The sequence below is a fragment of the Diadema antillarum genome, unplaced genomic scaffold (genome assembly GCF_040938485.1).
Source record: "Diadema antillarum isolate AM-2024a unplaced genomic scaffold, OU_Dant_1.0 seq00000338_RagTag, whole genome shotgun sequence".
NCBI classification, from domain to species: Eukaryota; Metazoa; Echinodermata; class Echinoidea; order Diadematoida; family Diadematidae; genus Diadema; species Diadema antillarum.
The window spans coordinates 215404-234785 of record NW_027271351.1 but is presented as its reverse complement, the minus strand read 5'-3'; the positions used below and the strand labels follow the sequence as shown (position 1 = coordinate 234785).

At 36.8% G+C, this 19382-nt stretch overlaps 1 protein-coding gene and 1 long non-coding RNA gene across 2 annotated transcripts in view; both read left to right on the top strand.

Annotated features, from left to right (window-relative positions):
• LOC139730817 (uncharacterized) overlaps positions 1 to 6175 on the top strand; it is a 28029-nt gene extending 21854 nt beyond the window's left edge. The window contains exon 5 of the long non-coding RNA XR_011710945.1: positions 4559 to 6175. This is a non-coding gene — a long non-coding RNA (uncharacterized lncRNA). The remainder of the gene's footprint in view (positions 1 to 4558) is intronic.
• Positions 1 to 19382, top strand: part of LOC139730816 (uncharacterized) — a 76149-nt gene that overhangs the window by 45288 nt on the left and 11479 nt on the right. The gene's annotated exons all lie outside the window — the stretch shown is intronic.

Sequence of the window (19382 nt, the reverse complement as noted above, 5' to 3'; positions counted from 1 at the left end):
ACACACAATATTCACACAATGTTCTACTTGCAAAAATTGTGAGAAGTCTCTTACCAGATCCATTCCATCTGTAGCACACTAAAAATTGAAACCATAATCTTGTTATTTGTTAGATCTGTACTAATATTTCCTTAAGAATTCAGACTGTGGATCATAAGGCTCGTTTCAGGAATCCATTTGCTGATACTTGCAGCTTGTATTAATGAGTTACCATGGCAACAGCCTGAATGCTCACGGTTGATTGGATATTTCCTGGCTGCTACCTTGGCAACTGCATTTACTGTAAGTTGCAACTGATGCAGAGTGTTTTCTGAAACGGGTCTTTGCTTTCATTCTCACTATCTCTTTTCCCATCTCCCTCCTCCTTGTATCTGTACAATAGCTGTGTGCAACATGCTCGATGCTGGTACTTTGGGCTTTACTGCATGATGAATGTATGCATGAAATGATTCGTCGCTTTTTGCGAATGCAGTTAATTTTAGGAATGCTACACTCATACCATACAAATATACACTGTTTGAACTCGGACTGAGATAGAATGACCATTTTTAACACCATGCAATAACTTTAAAATCAGTCATATCCACATTCTAGTACAGAGACGCTTGTTGTTGCATACCATCAGTATCATATTGGTCTTTTGAAGCTAAATCCAAATGTTTATCTTCGTCTTTTTCTGTGAAATGTGGCACATCTTGTAGTCACCTAAGAAGGAAATATTTGCACCAGATGTGGTTTACAGCACTCTAAATCATGCTAAACGCAAGCCTAAGTAACACTATGCAAATCTGTCCTGCTTGTAGACTGTGTGCAGGTATTTCCTTCATGTTTTCCTTCACTAACACAAGAGAATTGCCGTAATTTGTACAGTAAACCAATTGCACAGATGCTACTTGTTACTGGAGGTGAAAGTTCTATAGGGAAGTGGGTTTGATGCTGTCACGTAGCATGCAGGCAATGATGAAGCTACACTGAGGCCCGAATTCACGAAGGTGGTACAAATGAAACCATGGTTTAAACCATGGATAAAAACCATGGAGCGCCAAATGTCGCACAGAATATTTCGTTACAAAATTGGTCATTTCGTCGACAAAATGACCGTTTCGTTAATGATTCGTGGACGAACTGTTCATTTAGATACAAAGTGTTGTCATTTCGTTACAAAATAATCATTGCATCGACGAAATGACTGATTTCGTAACAAAATATTCCATGCGACACTTGGCGCTCCATGGTTTTTGTCCATGGTTTAAACCATGGTTTCATTTGTACCACCTTCGTGAATTCGGGCCAATGTGTATATCATGTGTCTAAGAGTCCAAGTGGATATCAGTTTCCCACCCTGCAATGTGTATTCTCATAGGTCGGGCAGTACGCAGGTAATCCAACCCAAAGTATTTGTCCCTTACTACATGTATTTTGAAGAAAAAAAAAAGAGCTACAAACATTTTTTTTTTTTGGGGGGGGGGGCAGAGTCTTAAGGAGGGAACCTAATCCTTCAAAATTCCTAATTTTGACAGAATTTAGCTGATATTTGAAAGGTTTTATAAACATTGATGTATTGCCCACTTACCCTGCATGATAAAATTGTGCACATGGACACTGCATGAAACTGACAAATCATTCAGCTGAAGTTCAAGTTCTATGATAATAAGGCTCTAGTATTGTCTGCCTCATCATATCTAAACACTAAACTATGTTTTTCGGAATGATAATGAATGTGAGTTGAAGTGTATTCCTGTCTTTCATTTCCTGTCTTGTTCACATTTATATATACTTCTACAGTCGTGGTAGATTCACATTCCCATTCCTCATCTAACATGCATCGTGTTTTCTTAGGAATTATGCAAATGCAAATACAAGTCAATGGCCCAGTTGCATAATTATGTGCCTTGATAGTATACCCATAACAGCAACTATCATAGGAACTGCCCAGCAGATCCTCCCGTTTCTTCCATTGTACTTACTATAAATTGACAGATGCCACTCGGCACTATCATCAAAACAGCCAAGGGGCTTTTAGGATTTCTGTTTGTTTCTGTGGTGGCTACTAATATTGTGAGTTACTATCGTACCCAAATTTTTCATGCGACAGGGCTTTGGTGTATCCATATTATTTCTCATGTGGCATTGGGACACTGCGACTGGAGATATATTGATCAGGCTGCTGTCCTTGCCATACACTTAACAAACCATTCAGCAGTCTCCTACAAGGCATTATACATCAATAATCCACACACCATTGTCACTGAATGTGGAAACAGAGATAATGCTTTCACTGAAATCTATATTTTGAATGCCAAATCGACACCCGAAACTAATGTGGCACCCATCTCCTTACCTTACTTACTTTCCCCCTCCATGCACCTTCCCTCAGCACCCTCTGTAGCCCCTTATTACTTTCATTCATCCATCCCATATCATATGCTATTAACGCCTCATCAGTCATGGTACTATCTATCTTTATTATTATTATTATTGTGGTCAGGCACTTACATGAACTTTACGCTGGCAAAAACAGCCCTCGGTGTTACCTAAGTTCTAATGGACACACTCTTTGCTTCAAGAACTTTTTGTTTTCCTTCTGTTAATAGCAAATGCTTTGAGGTGGGGGAGGAATAAAAGATAAGAAATGTCGATGCCCAAGATTGACCATGTGACAGAATAAAGGTGTAGCTATCTGACAAAACGTAGCAGCCTGAATCGTGCTCAAACATGTTTTCCCTGTGTCTCCCTCTGCCCTCTCACATTAATTTCCCTGTCGAGTGTTAAATGTCAGCACATTGTGGATAGAGATCCCGTGATTAAGACAGGGCTTCACGTTTAAATGGATCAAGAGTGACGCAAGTTAACAAATGAATACTGGAAGGTATCGTAGTACTTGCCTGGAGCTGAGCAGATGCTAAGCATACATAACATTCATTTCGCCTTCATGTTTGCTACCTTTCTATTGTATGTATGCAGTATGCATGAGGAAAAGGATGTTGGTGCTCATTCCATGTGAAAGATTGATTTCATCAGGCATTTGACAGAAAATTCTTTATTCCCCCTAAAGGAAATGCTTATAAATGTCACAGTGGGTAAAACAAACATATCAATGTGTGATTATGAAGAAATTTCCTCACCCTCTTCATCAAGCTTGATTTGCTAGAACATGATCTTTATATTTTATTATGACAATAAATCAACCCAATATGTAAACTGTTTAATTTCTGTAGATGTGCTCAAATCTTAGTGGCAGATCCATACTGAGAATATGCCTTGTGCAGTAGATAGTCATAATGCATGTTGGCTCTTCAAGTTGTGAGAGCTACACTACATTGCAGACACCCTTTAAAGTGTACTGGCTGGTAGGCTTGTTATCCAGAGCCACTAGTCAACCATGTGTTGTTTTGACCTGATTGATGGATGGAGGAAAGGGAATCAGCATCCATCATCTTGTGTAGAGAGTCAATTTACAACCAGAGAGGGTGGGGTGGGGTGGAGTGGGGGGGGGGGGTGGCAGCTTCTCCCTGTGTGTATTCAGATCTAAGATAGATTGCACACCCTTCAGCCCAGCTAGACCTCTCTACATGGGAGTAATGCTGTGGTCGCCCATTTTGAACGGTGCCATTGACAAGCGTCAAGTAAGCCAAGTCATTTAATAGGGAAAGCAAGCTTTCCTCTTTGATGCATTTTGCAGTAGTGACAAAGATTGACAACATGCCAAAAGTACACCTGCTTCCCAGCAGATAAACACACCTCACCAACGAAAATTAATGTCACCATAGCAGACTTGTCTAAGCCTTTGCCCATTGCTTATTTCCTGGTTACTTTGTGTGGAATACTGAGATGAATGGTGCTATAAAACATATAACACACTATTATTAGTTGGAGTGCGTAGAACCCACCGCTGTGAGACCATTTCACTATTCCACCTGTTTTCTTGAGGTGGCTGATTGACTAAAAGCACTTGCGACACCCAAAGACATTTGTGTGCCTATGAGCTGACTCCACTGCTCACATTTCATGAAGTAGAAATTGTGTGCAGTGTATACCATGTGTATTCTTAACATTCTCTCTTTAATTAGGTGTCACAATTTAGCTGAAAGGGTTTTGTTTTGTGTTTTATTCTAAATTGTACTCTTGAGCTAACTTGGGTCATTTTGTTAGGCTGCAGAGCTATCTTAGTACCTGTGTCATAGTAGGGATGGATTATTATTTCTTCTTTTAAGTGATCTTCCTGTTAAGGGTGTGTTGAAGACATGCAACATGAGGACTTATTAGCCGCTGTAACTAGAAAAGAAGGCTTACTCTGTGTCATGTTCAAGCTTTATTCATTAGGATTAATGTCATACACCATGTCTTTCTACTAATACAACATGACTTTAATCTTCATGCTTTTAACAGTAATACTCTTATAGAATATTTAACTGTTATCTGTGTTATATAAAACATGTTCATGAATACCTTGTACTTGTTTTTGACATTTTAGTTGTGTTGAAATACCTTTTCAATGACAGGTACCACAGAGAGTGACTTTTTATTTTCCCTTTTGTATCACTTTATTTTCATACAGCAAGATTGTGACGGATTTACCAACATGGTAAAAGATCAAGAGAAAACATACACCATTAGCCATTCTTCCTAATATTTTTTTTTCCTCTTATGTTACTTGCTTTCATATATTTCCTTGCATTAACAAATACCAAAAGATGTATACGTGTAGTGAAATGATTTGGTGGTGTTGTCTTGTGTTTGTTGCGTGAGAGATATGGGAACGAATACTTGGAGGCTTGCATGTTGTCCTTTTTTTTTCTTCAATCAGTCACTAGTATATATTGATCCACTTGTGTGCATCTTTTTCAAGTTCCATAAATTTGCATATCAGTGAGTGGACTATTTGTGTTGCAACAATCCTCATTGCGAGACACATGTTTTGGGTATAGATATATACATTGTAATTCTTTTGTTAAGTATTTATTGGTGGATAGGTTTCAAAAATTGTTCTGGTATATTGTCAGGCCCATTTGCTGTATTAGCTCAACTGATCAGTGGTTTAAGTGAGCTATCTTTTTTTTTTTTCTTCCACTTTTTTTTTGATTTGTTTTGATGGGTGCACACAAATCCTGAATGGATGTACTAGTATTGGTAGATAACATTCTGTGAAGTGGTACATTGTATGTGTGTACTTGTAGGGCGTCATGTTCCAGCAAAGAAGGTGAGTTATTACTGGCCCAATATTGCAAAACAGCCTGCTGGTATTCTAGGAATAAAGAGCCATTTGCTTAAATGCATGAAATTCACATGCTACATATCTTGGGAATTCTTGCCCGTAACAGTGGGTCACTTTCCAAAAAGTGTGGTATGAATGAATAGCCCTATATGTTTGCATAGGCCTGGTATACAATTGAATCTAAGCTGGGGAAATTCCTAAATCTTAGCATGCATGCTTAAAAGTGCAGTTGTATAGCATTCCGTAAGTATAGACTGATGATGTATTGAGTTTTAGCTTCTGCATTCTCCGCAAGTGGACACATAGTTTTTACATTACCAGCACATTCCCCTGGTAGAAAGGTATCAGGCTACATGTATCTTGCCTGCCTTGAGCTAATGACACCTACATTAAACGGTTTCAGACTTAGACTTGTTCATTTGTTTATCATGTTCCCTGTGCAAGATGTCAGTTTTCTTGCTCAATTTTTTTCTTTTCTTTTGAGCTTCCCCATAAAAAAGAGAAATATTATGTGAAAAAAAAACAACATGGTGAATGCATGCTCCAGTCAGGTTTGCTAAAAAACAATCCCCCTTCCCAATACACACAACCGCACACACACGTATTGTTACGGAGAAGCATCTCTGCATAATGCTATCTACTGATTATATATGCATATAATACCAGTAGTCAATTTCATAGACAAGATAATTTGTGTATTAAGGATACAGTTATGAATCATAATTGAATTATTAATTGCCAGATTTCTATGCACATGCTTAAAATGGGGTACTTCCTGTGATGAACCAGAGATAAAAAGGGTGGTGGAAACTGATATACAAAATTGAATCTGATCCTTTAAATAAACACATTGTGATTCTAGGGGAAGTGTTGTATGAAAGTATACTGTGTGATACAACACTGCAGATCTCAATAAATAAATGAATGAATGCATGAATAAATAGATGAATAAATAAATAAATAGATAGATAGATAAATAGATAAGTAAATAAATAAATAAATGAATAAATGAATGAATGAATGAATAAATAAATAAATAAATTAATTAATTAATTAAATAGATAAATGAATAATAAATAAATAAATAAATAAATAAATAAATAAATAAATAAATAGATAAATAGATAAATAAATAGATAAATAAATAAATAAATAAATAAAAAATAAATAAATAAATAAATAAATAAATAAATAAATAAATAAATAAATAAATAAATAAATAAATAAATAAATAAATAAATAAATAAATAAAAGCAATCAGATTTATATCAAACATCACTAACTTTCAGCCTGGCCAGACACTTTTTTGCAAAACTGTAGTCTATTTTGAAAGACTAATGCGAGATCCTCCCAATACTGTGGAGTAATGACAATAAAGATGAAAAAGAAAGTGTGTGCAAAAAATTCTGTGAAGACAATCCTGCAAAAACTTTGTAAATAATGTTGCTGTTGCTACTTAGTGTGTCCTGCTACAAATGTGACATTCAGATTTATGAAGGGTTAATGTGTGACTTCCATACCACAAAAGATACACATTTTCTCAGTGTAGTAAAAGTGAATGATTTGTTACAATTTGAAGGGTGAACTGACTTGCAACTGGATGTTGTTACTCAATTGCTCAAACTGTCTCCTTTGTCATTGAAATGTCATTGTGTATACCATTGTGTTTAAAAAGCATTTAGTGTGATTCATGTCCATGGTGCTCCTTGCTCTTGGGTATTTTCTATTCTGTGTGTGTGTGTGTGTGTGTCTGCCTGTCATCTCTTCGTCTGTCCTTTCGTCTGTCTTTCTCACTCAGTAACTCTGTCTCTGTCTCGTCTTTCTGTGGCTGTTCGTCTGTCTGTCTGTCTCTCCCTCTGTGTTGCATTGTCAATATAGGTGATTTCATCCTTGCTATGCCCATTAATATTGATATAATGACTGTGTGGTCGTGAGTGGTGAGTGATGATAGCATTATCACTGAGTGCACATAGTGTTGTGAGGCCAGCTATCTCTCATAGTTTGCGCATTTAATCAGGACTTGTATGCAGGTGCTACTAATGATTCTCATCACAATCTCACTCATTTTGATTATGGCTGATTTTTCTGAATCCATTACACAGAATGGTAGGATGTGAGGCCTAACCCATTGTGTATAATATTCAGTCACAACTTATACTGATAATATGTCCCATGTAAGGTCATGATAGAGGCAATTCACTGCTGTCCTGTCGAGTTCTATGTAATGTCATGCTCAGAGTGATGCTCTTTTCATATTCCCTGTGACAGTGCCAGTTGGTGATTGGGTGTTCGGTTCATTTTTGTAGCACAGGTAATATAGATTGCTAATACCTTGTTATTGAGAATGAGTTTGGTAGGTTTTATATTGGCCATTCATAGGACACTGGGATTTCAACTTGTACATTGTAGATTGTGTTTTCTCTCCATTTACTGTTTCATTCTCTAGGTGAGAAAGGATTTCCTAGCTGCATGTAGCTAGTATTAATGGTTCTTGTGGAGCTTTTGTAAAAAAAAAAAAAAAAAAAAAAAAAAATGTTCCTCTTATAGACTCCATGTTGTAGGAGGTAGCATTCATTTCAACAATTGAGTTATGAGGGCCTGTGTATCAACATGATATTTTGAGGGAAGGGGAAAAAATTAGAATTTTACTCAGTTTTATGCTTGCTAAATCACTCAGCGACAGTAGGTTATCAAATGCGTACCATGGTAGTAGTTGCTCAGTATTTCACCAGTGATATAACATGGGCACATTGCAAAGTCAAGCTGTGAGTAATAGTCTTTGGTACATTACCGCTTGTTTTGTAAAGTGACTCACTGAAATCCAAGTAGGGAAGGGAAGGTAAGAAAACGAGAAAGAGGGAGATTGGCGTAACCTAACATGCATTTTCAGTTTGATTATAGTGGACTGTTGTATGACATGTGGGAGCATGCAATGGCAGAACTCCAGGAAAATATCAACACATTAACATCCTAATGCTAAATTTCATTTTTCAAAGCAACTAGCACAAATGCCAGCGATTATAGCCAGCACCGTGATGTGACTTCATGCTGGGTTTAGTGCATTATCCACAACAATGTTTGGTGACTGTATTGTGCGCCCTGATCTACATGAAAATAGATGAAGCACTGAAAATTGTATGAATGTGCACATAATTTCATCATTTAATAGCATAGATATATCCTAGTAGACACCAATTCTGAAGCAGTCAGCACTTTTGTAGATATTTCAGTTTATAGCATGCTTTATACTCATAAACAAAGTATTTGCAATGCCATATGTTGCGAATATAACATTTTGTGAATTGCACTTTTAAGACAAGTTTGCTAGTAGTTCAATTTGCATATGTTGGCCAAAGTAACAGAATGAGAAACAACTGTTGTCTCTTTCCAGAAGAAAATTTGAAAATTACTTGCATTAGAGGTCATATATATTACCTTTGATATCGGGATCTAAATTTTTGCAAGTTATGCATTTTGCAATTCAGTTATCAATCAAGTTATTGACTAGTTAAGATTCTGTGTACATTTGCTGGCCTATAAAATATGTGGCACTGCTTGATTTTCATTCTGTCCTGCAAACTCCCAGAAACATTCATCACCCATTAGTAAATTTGTCTCATAAGTTGTCACTCTCTGTTAGTAATTGATAGCTTGGCGTGACATTTTCCTGTTGTTGGAGCAATAAACTCCAGAGCAAGACTGGAATATGAACTGATACCACTCTCATTGCAAAACAAAACATAAAGCAGACTTTTATTTGTCAACTGTGTCCAGCTGTGGAACTGAATATGGGGCCGTAAGTAGGTGTTCAGAGAACATGAATTAAAAGCACTCTCAATTGCTCATTGAGAAATGAGGATTGACTCGATTCCTGGTACTAATTACATGTACTCCTGTAATTGAATTATCTCTTGATCAAATTGAAAAGGCTTTAATTGACAATTACTACCTACAATGTATAACTTCTTAGCACCATGGTGGTGTTCAGATGCTTGAAATATAAAACATTTGAAAGCAGAAGCAGGGTTAAGGGTCATATTCATTTTGTGAGGTTCAGCCTCCTCCCCCCCCCCCCCCCCCCTTCCTTACCTTTTGTTTCATGCTATACATTCATTGCTTTCACATGTTGAAAGTTTGGAAGTTCTTATGCCATCAAGAATCTGTAATATTAGCAATATGCTGGTGAGTGCCATCAACATGATGAATCTGGGTCCTATTTCAAAAAAGATGTTTATATAGGAAAGCAACTCTTGCTAGAATAGCAACTTCTTGTAGCAACAGCCAGTCGGGAAGCTGGATTCTTGTCGTTACCATGACAATTGCCATTCCAGTATGAAAAGGGCCCTGTTCCTTTGTTGTTTTTCTTTTTATAGGGCTCATATGAAAAATGGGGGGGGGGGGGGGGGGAGGAGAAGGTCTGAAAGGGGCAGTTTGATTGTAGTATAGCCAGGTTGTGGAAATGGTAGTATTGACATTGAGTGAGAAAGCAAATGCTATTTTGGTTGCATGCAAATGAGAAAGCTGCACAAATTACATGTGGATTAGCAGGCAATATCTTGACGACACAATTCACTTCCACCAGTTGCTGCAACAGAAACTGAAAAATTCAATGAGTTTAGTCATGATGGTGAAGCTAGCTGGCGTACACATCCCTTCCGTGGATGGTTGCAGACCGCACTTTGCATTATTCATGGCTGCATCCAGCATGATTAAACTGATGGCGGTACGAAAGGAGGGGAATAAAGCATGGCGTGCATCAGGCTGATGGCTGTTCTGTTGGTTATTGGATTCTGCCTGGTAAATTGAATACGCCCATATAGTACTAATCAATATGCATGCAGGGTTTTATGGGAAATTCTAATGTGTCTGTGTTCGATAATGGCCATAATAATTGAACCTCCATCCCTCTTCCACTTATGTTTCATGTATGCGGCATTTCTGCTTGTATGTGAGTCTGTTATGATTGATTATGGCTATTTTTTTTTCCTACCTTACTGCAAGTAAGTTTGCGGCCTTCTCAAGTCAGTATAATTCTATAAAGTGGTCAATCTTTTTCTTATACTTTTCCATTAACAACTCATACCCTTATTTGTGTTAGGTTTGTTTTTTTTTTTTTTTGGGTAGTTGAGAAATTGGCGAGAGGGTACAAGAAAAATTTTGGTGTTTAGCGGGATTAGAGTGACATGGGACATATGGAAAAGATGATGTTTAAAGGTATCCTCTAACTCTAAGCCAGTTACATGTAGCAGCTCAAACCAACTTTCATATGTTGTTTTGACAGTTTCTTCTCCATTGACATAATTAAATGTTCATAAATGAGTGATTGGTCAACTTGTGGTGCTTCTTTGCTGTTCCCTCCTAGTCATTTTTGTCACATATCATTTTTCCATTCTTTCATTTTTCCATTTCATTGATTCATAGCTTAAAATCTTTACTTTTTGCAGAACGTGCTTTAGATAACTGTAGTGAGAACTACCAGCAGTTTGCATGGCGTGTGTGTTGCATCTAGTAATGTGAATTCACCTTGGCCCAATTTATCTCCAAATCCCCTTGACGTCATCACATTGACATGCTCTTTGTAAGTGAACAACCACGTCTGTGTGTGCGTATGTTTGAGTGTTTGTGGGGGAGGGGTGTAGTCTACAGGGTGATGGGAGAGCGAGTACCCAATTTGAAAGACATGCAACCTTTGGAAATTGAACAGTAGACGTGAGCATTCCAATCCACAATAATTGTGAATCCGTGGAACAGAACAAAAATGTTATAAAGTCATACATGGTTTTAATGCATTTTGAAATTGCCAGCGTAAGTACGCATCTAACCCACCACAGCAGAGAATCAGAGAAATGCTCTGACTGTTTAAAAGATAATGCATTTTGTACTCTTCCAAAATTATGCCATCTCTCCCGTAGAAAGCAAGCTAATATCCCGTGGGGTGCTTCAAACCCATCTAATGCTGGCTGGCGCAGGGCAACTAAGAGCCATATCTTTTGGGAAGTAACATTTCAAAACTCTTCGCTTTTGAATGCATTGGATACTTTGCCCAGTTACACAGTTTACAAAGAGGGAAAAATAATGTGGTAATATCCAGTGATAACCTAATGGCTCAGTGTTGCTTGTTCATATTTTGGATGATAAAAACCAGATTCACTTCTCTTTAATTTTCATGAAAATGACATACTGCATGTACTGCGAAGAAATTTAAGTGTGATTCAACATCAGGGGTAGCTGTATTTTTTCACAAAGCATTTCTTAAAGCTGAGAGCTTTTGAGAATTTTGTAGTATAATCTAATTTCCTAGTAAATGACAGACCTCGCCCTTCCCAACAAGATCAAACTGAATAGAAATTTTCTTGTGTATATGACTGCAAAGCACACTGTACGTTGTTTGTGTGTCCAATACTGTAGATGCCAAACCATCCATTATGAAGCTTGACGCAGAGTGTGTGGTGGTGGTGTGTATGTGTGCAGCGCTGTGCTTGTAACATTCAATCTCTCTTCTTCTTTTTTTTTTTTTTTGTCGAGAGATTCCTTAAACATGATTCCTTTGCCCTTTGTGTAGATGAACTGTCAGCAATTCATTAGACGTGAGGTAGCTTGCTGCATGTATTTAGTCAAAGCCACGTCCTCCTCAAATGTCGTCTGTCTTTCACTTATCACATAAAACTAAAGGCAGCAGCCCACAAAAGCAAGCATTCTTTCGAACTCGGCAAAAAGGGTGGCATTTGGAACCAGATGAAACCATTGGCTGAAATACTGAGAATTGAAATTACTCTTGACTTTCTCCTATTAAATTTTTCAGTTGTGCTCAAATACCAAAAAGTCAAGGTGCTAAAAGTTGTGGATACACTAAGACCATGAAGCAAATTTGTAGTGTTAAGGCCCGTTTACACCGAGTACGGTACGGGCAACGGGCCAGGTTTTTGCTATGGTGCGCCAAAAGGAACCATGTCTGCTTCTGTTATCATATCACTTCCCCACTAATAATTTTGTTACAAAATCAATCTTCTTCTGTAGATTTTGTTGCTCTTGATTTTGACTAGTCTAATAAGAAAAACATTTTGGGTGATTTTGTACCGAATTACTGATTCTTTTTTAGCAGAACCAGACATGGTTCCTTTTGGCGCACCATAGCAAAAACGTGGCCCGTTGCCTGTACTGTACTTGGTATGAACAGGCCTTTATTCGTAATTAGAAGTTACTATTTCGATCTGATGATCTTCTTTTCTCTCACTGACACTGCCCACAGTGTTTGATAATTGGATGATTTCATTCAATGTATTCTATTTGTAGCACAGAGTAGAAAAATGGCACATAATGGAATGTGACTGAAGGACAGGTTTGATCTCAGAATTCAGGTGATGTTAATACAAGGTTTGTGTCATGATAAAAATGCCAGAAAGGGAGGTAGCTCAAGAATGTGATGGAATTCAACAGAATCTTACAAAAGACCTCTGTTCCCCTTCGCCAAACTTGGTGGCATTGCAATGTGAGTTTCAAATCCATGGTAGGCTGCTTTGCTAAACTGCTGCCTACAGCTGCAGCATTATGATTATTGCATATAAAGCTAGCAAATGAGGACAGCTACCCTTACTGCTGGCATGTTAAGCATTTTCATTTTTAAATCGTTCACCATTCACTACATTCATCCACATTATTTATCCTTACACTGGTCTTGTTTTCCAACTCTGGGGTGTGCCTGTGAGTATGGCTCATTAGATTTGATTTCTTTAAATCATTTCCCATCTATATAAAGGTGATATCTGTAATTGGTTGCTGTTCTGTCAAAAAAAATTAACAAATCACTCCCAACTTCCTTTTACATTCTGCAGTCATTTAATACATGTATTTCAAGTTACTTAAAAGAAATTGCTCTTGTTTCATGCCTGAAAGCTGCTATGTAGCTGTGGTAAAAGATTTTTTCCAAAGAGATATTGTGTTTTATTTATTCTGAATTCATGCAAGTAATGTGTTGCAGCAAGCACAACCATTAATACCTAAAGTAAGTTCAGACTTCATCCTTATGTGGAATAAACTAGTTTTCAACTGCCCTACCAGTAGATTACATAATGCCATGACATAGATGGGATCTAGAGATGATATGAAATTGTGCTTAGTATTTACTGATTTTAATATAATTGTAATAATTTATAAAAGGCTTTTGAAATTAATTCGCCAATGGAATATTCAAACTTCACATTTTGTTCACTTTTGTTTGTTACTAAATCATGTAAACATGAACATTACTTTAAAAAAAAACCAGAAGAAATGTATGATGTGATACATTTTATTGTATCTGTATGTATCTGTTTAACAAGTAAAGGCCAAAGCTTAATTTTTCATGGATTAACCAACATTTCACTTCATTTTATCGCTCCATGAAGTTGGAAGTGTTGATGACATTTTCATGTTGTATATAATCTGTCATCACTATGATAATGTTTTTTCATTTTGGATACCTGTACTATATATTATATCATTTCAGTGTATCTGTATCATTTTCATATTTGCCTCATTTTTTTTTCTTGTCATGGACTGTCGATTTGCTGAACATAAGTTTGATGATTTGTTACATTGGTTCTCTTTCTTATATATTAGACACAATGGTATCAAAATCAGCTAATACACTTTATAAATTGTAAAGTGAAGCCATGTTAAATCATGTATTGAATGCTTTCATGTAAATTCAAGGAGAGTGCAAATTTGTAGCCATTTCTTGGAGAGTAAGATGCATTATTCACACAAAGTAGATCATGATAGACATGCAGAATGAAAGAGGAAGAGAAGGAGAGAAGAAGGAATGAGGGGAAGAGAGAGAGAGAGAGAGGATAGATTTGAATTATTAAGTAATCTGAATGATATGCTCACCACAGTTTTCCTGTGAATCGTTTTGCACCAGTGATCAATACATTAGCATTATTATATTCTGCATTTTATAGAGGGATTTATTTTCTTTTTATATATTGTGAATGATGCTAGAAGCAGCGAGAATTCACAGATGAGAAAATGACCGTAACATCTCCATATTGTGTTATCTCTGCTGTTGTACTGTGCACGCACAACTCTCACAACAGCACAAGCGCTGTTGGCATTCCTCTCAGCATGCATTGAGTTTCATTTTGAAAGTGCAGAAAAAAAAAAAAGGCTGCATGAGAAGCGTATTTGTTTCTGTGGCAGTTGCACCACATTATTGCATGTGTTGAATCAGAGGAGACTACTTGTGTTTCACGTGTCTTCTTTATTTTCTTGTTGCGTTTACATATCTTTAATAAGTTTTTCAATCAGTGAATTCTTTCATCTCACTAAATCTAAAAAGGGTTAACATGGAACAGCAGATGTATTATGAGCACTTTTTAGGATAACTTTGTACTACAATGTCTCATTCAAGTCTGGTTATTTTTCAAAATTTTAGATATACGACAAGTTGCTTTGCTCTTGTGAATTCTGCATGCTGTCAATAAATGATACTTACGTGTGCCTCTTTTGGTGATTGCATAGTGAACACACCATCATCATTATTGATATTATGGGTAGTGTATCTGAAATAATAATAAAAAAAAGATACCTAGCTAATTTGAGGTGTATACCCTGGGCTTCCCTTAAACTATAGTTTGCAATTCCATTTAATCTTCCTTATATATGTAGAGCACTCCATAGCAAAATAATCTTATGAACATGTATGTCTGTACGTGCACGTGTGTTTACTAATGGTCATTTGTTACAGAATGGATGCAGAATAGATCGTACTTCAAGGGACCAGAAGAAAAGCATGTTGTTGATGTTAATGTCTGAGTTGTGGTGGTATTTCATTACTCTCATTCCTCTCTCTCTCTCTCTCTCTCTCTCTCTCTTTCCCTGTCTCTTGGGATTTATTAAATATTTGCATGGAAATAGAAGTTTGTATCCCAGTATTCATTTAGTTATTTCTTTTTCCTTCTACTTCATCTGTCAGTAGACGTAATACATTTCACCCAGGCACCACTAATTAATGGTCACTGCATCATGTCTCAAAAGTTGTGTCTCTCACTCAGACATTGTGTATTTGTGGGGAAGCTGTGTGGTAAATATGAGACAATATATGTCCCGTATTGGCTATACTATACCATGTTGTTATATAATAGTAAATAGTCCACTTGTGTGTGTGTTTTGTGTGTATATTCCTGTACCAGGGAAGAAAGATGGTCAACTGTCCCTGCTGCAAGTGTGTGAACTCGATGAATTTTTATTGTCCTTTTTTTTTAACCCCCACAGGAGTGCGGAGAGCAGAGCCATATCTTGTGATGAGCTTTTGTTGTTGTTGTTTTCGTTTTTTTTAATCATTGTGATACCAGTACTCTTGTTATGCTTCATGTAGCATGCCTATTTGCACGGTGCATTAACAAATATAATAATACACACACACACACACACCAAAAAAGAAAAGAAAAGAAGAAAAGATAAAAAGGAAGTAAGTCCTGCATGTTATGAATGATCTCCCTCTGGTTCAGTTGCCTCTTTCTTCCTCCACAGTCTGTTGGCCTTATCATCTATCATCTGACATACATTTACTTTTCTTATATCCCTGGACGCAAAACTGTATACCCAATTTCTGCGGGGCTGAATTTGAATACAGCTTGTGTTGATTCCAGTACAGTGAGGCAGTATTCCCTGAGTTATGTTGTATTCTTGGAAGTGCACAGTTTATGTTACTTGCTTGTATCATTTGAGATGAAACTCACCTCTGCGAAGTGTTAAATGCTTATGAAAGCGTGCCAGCCAGCTCCCTGCTTCTCTACAAAAAATCTTAGACAAAATCATTGCATATAATATGCAGTTACCACATTCACCAGCCTAGCCAAGCAATGATTTGCCAAAACCTTTTCCTGAGTGCAGCTGTTATGAAATTTAGATTATTGTAGATTGTATAATCTTTCTTATATATTTTTAAACACAATGGTTAACATTTTTGCAATGCCTAGTGTAGTTATATCTTTGCAATCTAAAAGTAGAAAATTTTCAACTCTTTAATAAAATGTTTTAAGATTACAATGAGCTCCTTAATTTGAAACTGTTTCTCTGTTGCATGACAGTATACTTAAGGATAGTGGACAAAAATGTCTCAATTTCCTCACTAGAGGGGATACCTGTTTTATAATATATTTGTGTTTTGAATGTGATGGCACCACGATAGGATAGGACACTCAATATGAATCTTGGCCAATTCTTACAAAGTACATTTTGTTGTCATAGGGAATATCAGAGTTCATGATGGACCAATTTGAACAAGGAATTTGTTCTTAGATTTCATATAATAACTTAATGAGATCAGTCTGTCTACCGACATAAAATCCAGACTGAGAAACTGGAAGTAGAAGAATTTAATTCTGCAAACACAGTTCAGAAACACTGCCAGACATGAAGTGATTTGTTTTGATTAATCAGCAGTAGGTGGCAATAGTTAATTTTTAAGCAGAATTATTTTTTTCTTTTAATGATTCTTCGGGTGTCAGAAACATGTGTGAAGTGTAGATTAGCATAGCATTCTTTCTCTATTTATCAGTCAAATGTTGGGGGGGGGGGGGAGGGAGGGGATGCCTGGCATATCATAGCCATAGCTGCCAATGCAATACTCAGTTTCATTCATTCAAAATTATCTTCTTCTTTTTTTTTGGGGGGGGGGTACAAAAATTGATTAATTTGTATGACTTGATTTTTATAGTTGCATTGCATGGTTTAGGTTTCATAGTTGTAGTTACTGGCATCAGACTGTGTGTTGGGGGCAGTTTGAGTAAATGTCTTGCCAGCAAACTGGTGACACATGCCAACCTCTGCACACTGTTTTGGTTGCCTGAAGCATGTTGAAAACTGCATTAGAGTACTTCCCTTTTCTACAGGGTATTGGTTTTTGGTGCTGTGCTATGCCACCGAGGGTTGAAGATGGTGTGTCACTGTCTTCTGACAACATTTCTGGTGTCCATGCGACATGAACACATGTAGACTACGAACTGTCCATCATTTTTTAATGTATATGGTGCGTTTGCAGTCCTGAAGAGAGTTGGCTAGCTACCTTTTCATGGCATTTATATGCTCTTCCCTGCTTAAATGAAAAAGAAAAAGAAATCAATCGAATGTCACAATGTATGATATGACATTGCTTGATCAGAGTAAATGCTGATTTAAGCACCTGCCTGTAAAGCATGCCTATGGTGCCTCACGTCACTTGAAACGCAGTGATGAAAATCAATCTTAGCATTGCAAGTTCATCATGGCTAATAAATCCACATAGGATATGTAATGCCTACGCTTTCGTTTGCTTGTTTGCTTGTCTTTGTGTTTGTTTTGTTTTCCATCAATAATACAGGGAGGTATCTCAATATCTTTTATAGCCACTCACTTGCGATATGTCAATTTCATTTGCTCATGTCTGTCCTAGTAGAGGGTTGATAAATGGATAAAACATTGGTATAGGGTGATAGTAAATGTACATGTACTTGTATCATGCCCACAACCCAGATACCATATCTTATACTTCAATGGCTTGAACCTGGTAACAGTGGATTTCACGATTTCTAATCTCACTACAAACACTGCAAGTCTACATTAAAAAAAAAAAGTGGTAATCCTCAAAAGATGATTGACCCAATTCTATTTGCAAGGTGTACGATCTCCAAGAAAGTAGTTTTATTGCTCTCATATGTATGCCCCTGTTATAGAAACACTGAAAATGTATGACATTATAGACAAGTATACATTTTTACAAAGATCATGTACTGGTACTAGGGAAAAAAGTGGTCATGAAGTAACAGAAATGCTGGTCTGAATCAGTAAAAATGGTACCATTCTTGACATGTCCTGCCAACCCCAAGCCAAGTTTTAGCATTTAGATTAATTTGGCCTCAGAAAATTGCTTTTGTTATCCATGTTCTTATACAAGCCCGTGGTTTGTCGTACTCGTGCCTGATATCAAAAATTTCATCAAGTTTTGGCAGTTTTATTTACTCATACTGTGTGATAATTTTCAACAAGGAGTATATGTTTTCACCTTGTTACACATGAAATCATTTTTATTAACAAAACTAAAACTAGATTTGCAAACTCGCATCGAGAGAACATATCAAAGTCTAGCTGTTGATCAGAAAGAGATCTTCATACACAAATTGCAGGGTGTTTGTCATTTCATGTGACATGATGAGGCCACATGAACTAAAAAAACTCAAAAGAAAATTCCCAGATCATTTGATTTCTCCTTGCAAAAGTATAATGCGAGCTGATTAAATATTTGCTGTATACATTGGTTTTTTTTTTTTCTTCAAACAAAAGTGCTCTCTCTTGATTTGTTTATATCTAGAATAAACTGCAGTTTCAGATTGAAATAAGAGCATATGGCAACCATGTGACAACAACTTCCTTTAAAATCAAGCTCACTTTGTCAGAACAAACCCAAATTTGTATATGTTCTTCACTAACAAATTTGTGAGGCATCTTCTGGGCAAGCAAGGGTGCCATTTTCTGTCTGCTAATGTGGCCCAATAATGACATATTTTGTCACTAGGAGCATGTGCTGAGACTGCTCTAGGCCCATTGAAATATATCTGCTGACATATACAATGTATATATTCCAAGCTTACCCATACCAATAGCGTAGAACAGATTGTTCCTTTAAAATTTGCCAGAGGCTTGACTGTCATAGCAACAGTTTATCCTCATTAGCTTGATTCCAAACATTGATATGTGTCTGTTGGGAGAAGGTGAATAATTGCTACCATTAATGGCTGGAGAACGTAGGTCTATAAACATTATACATCAGTAAATGGGTCTTTTTGTAGCTGCTTGGTATAAAAAGCACTTGTGATATTCATTCTGAGTCCAGCTCACAAAAACTCAGTGATGTCAGCCTCTACATTATTCCATTTCCTACTGCTACATTATGCTTAAATATATTTTGCTTTTTGTAGTGTCCATTGCTGATGATTTCTCTATATTTTTCATAGGTTGAAGTGTTGAAACATGAAATAAAACAAAAAACAAACAAACAAACATGAAGCAACCAATGTTGCCAACCAGTTATTCATTGAGGGAACAGGAATTGTTATACCCTCACCTTGGGGTTTAAGAACCATCTTTACTTTCTTGACATTGCTTTACTAGACATCATTTTATCCATTTATCTCAAAATCATTTCTTTTGT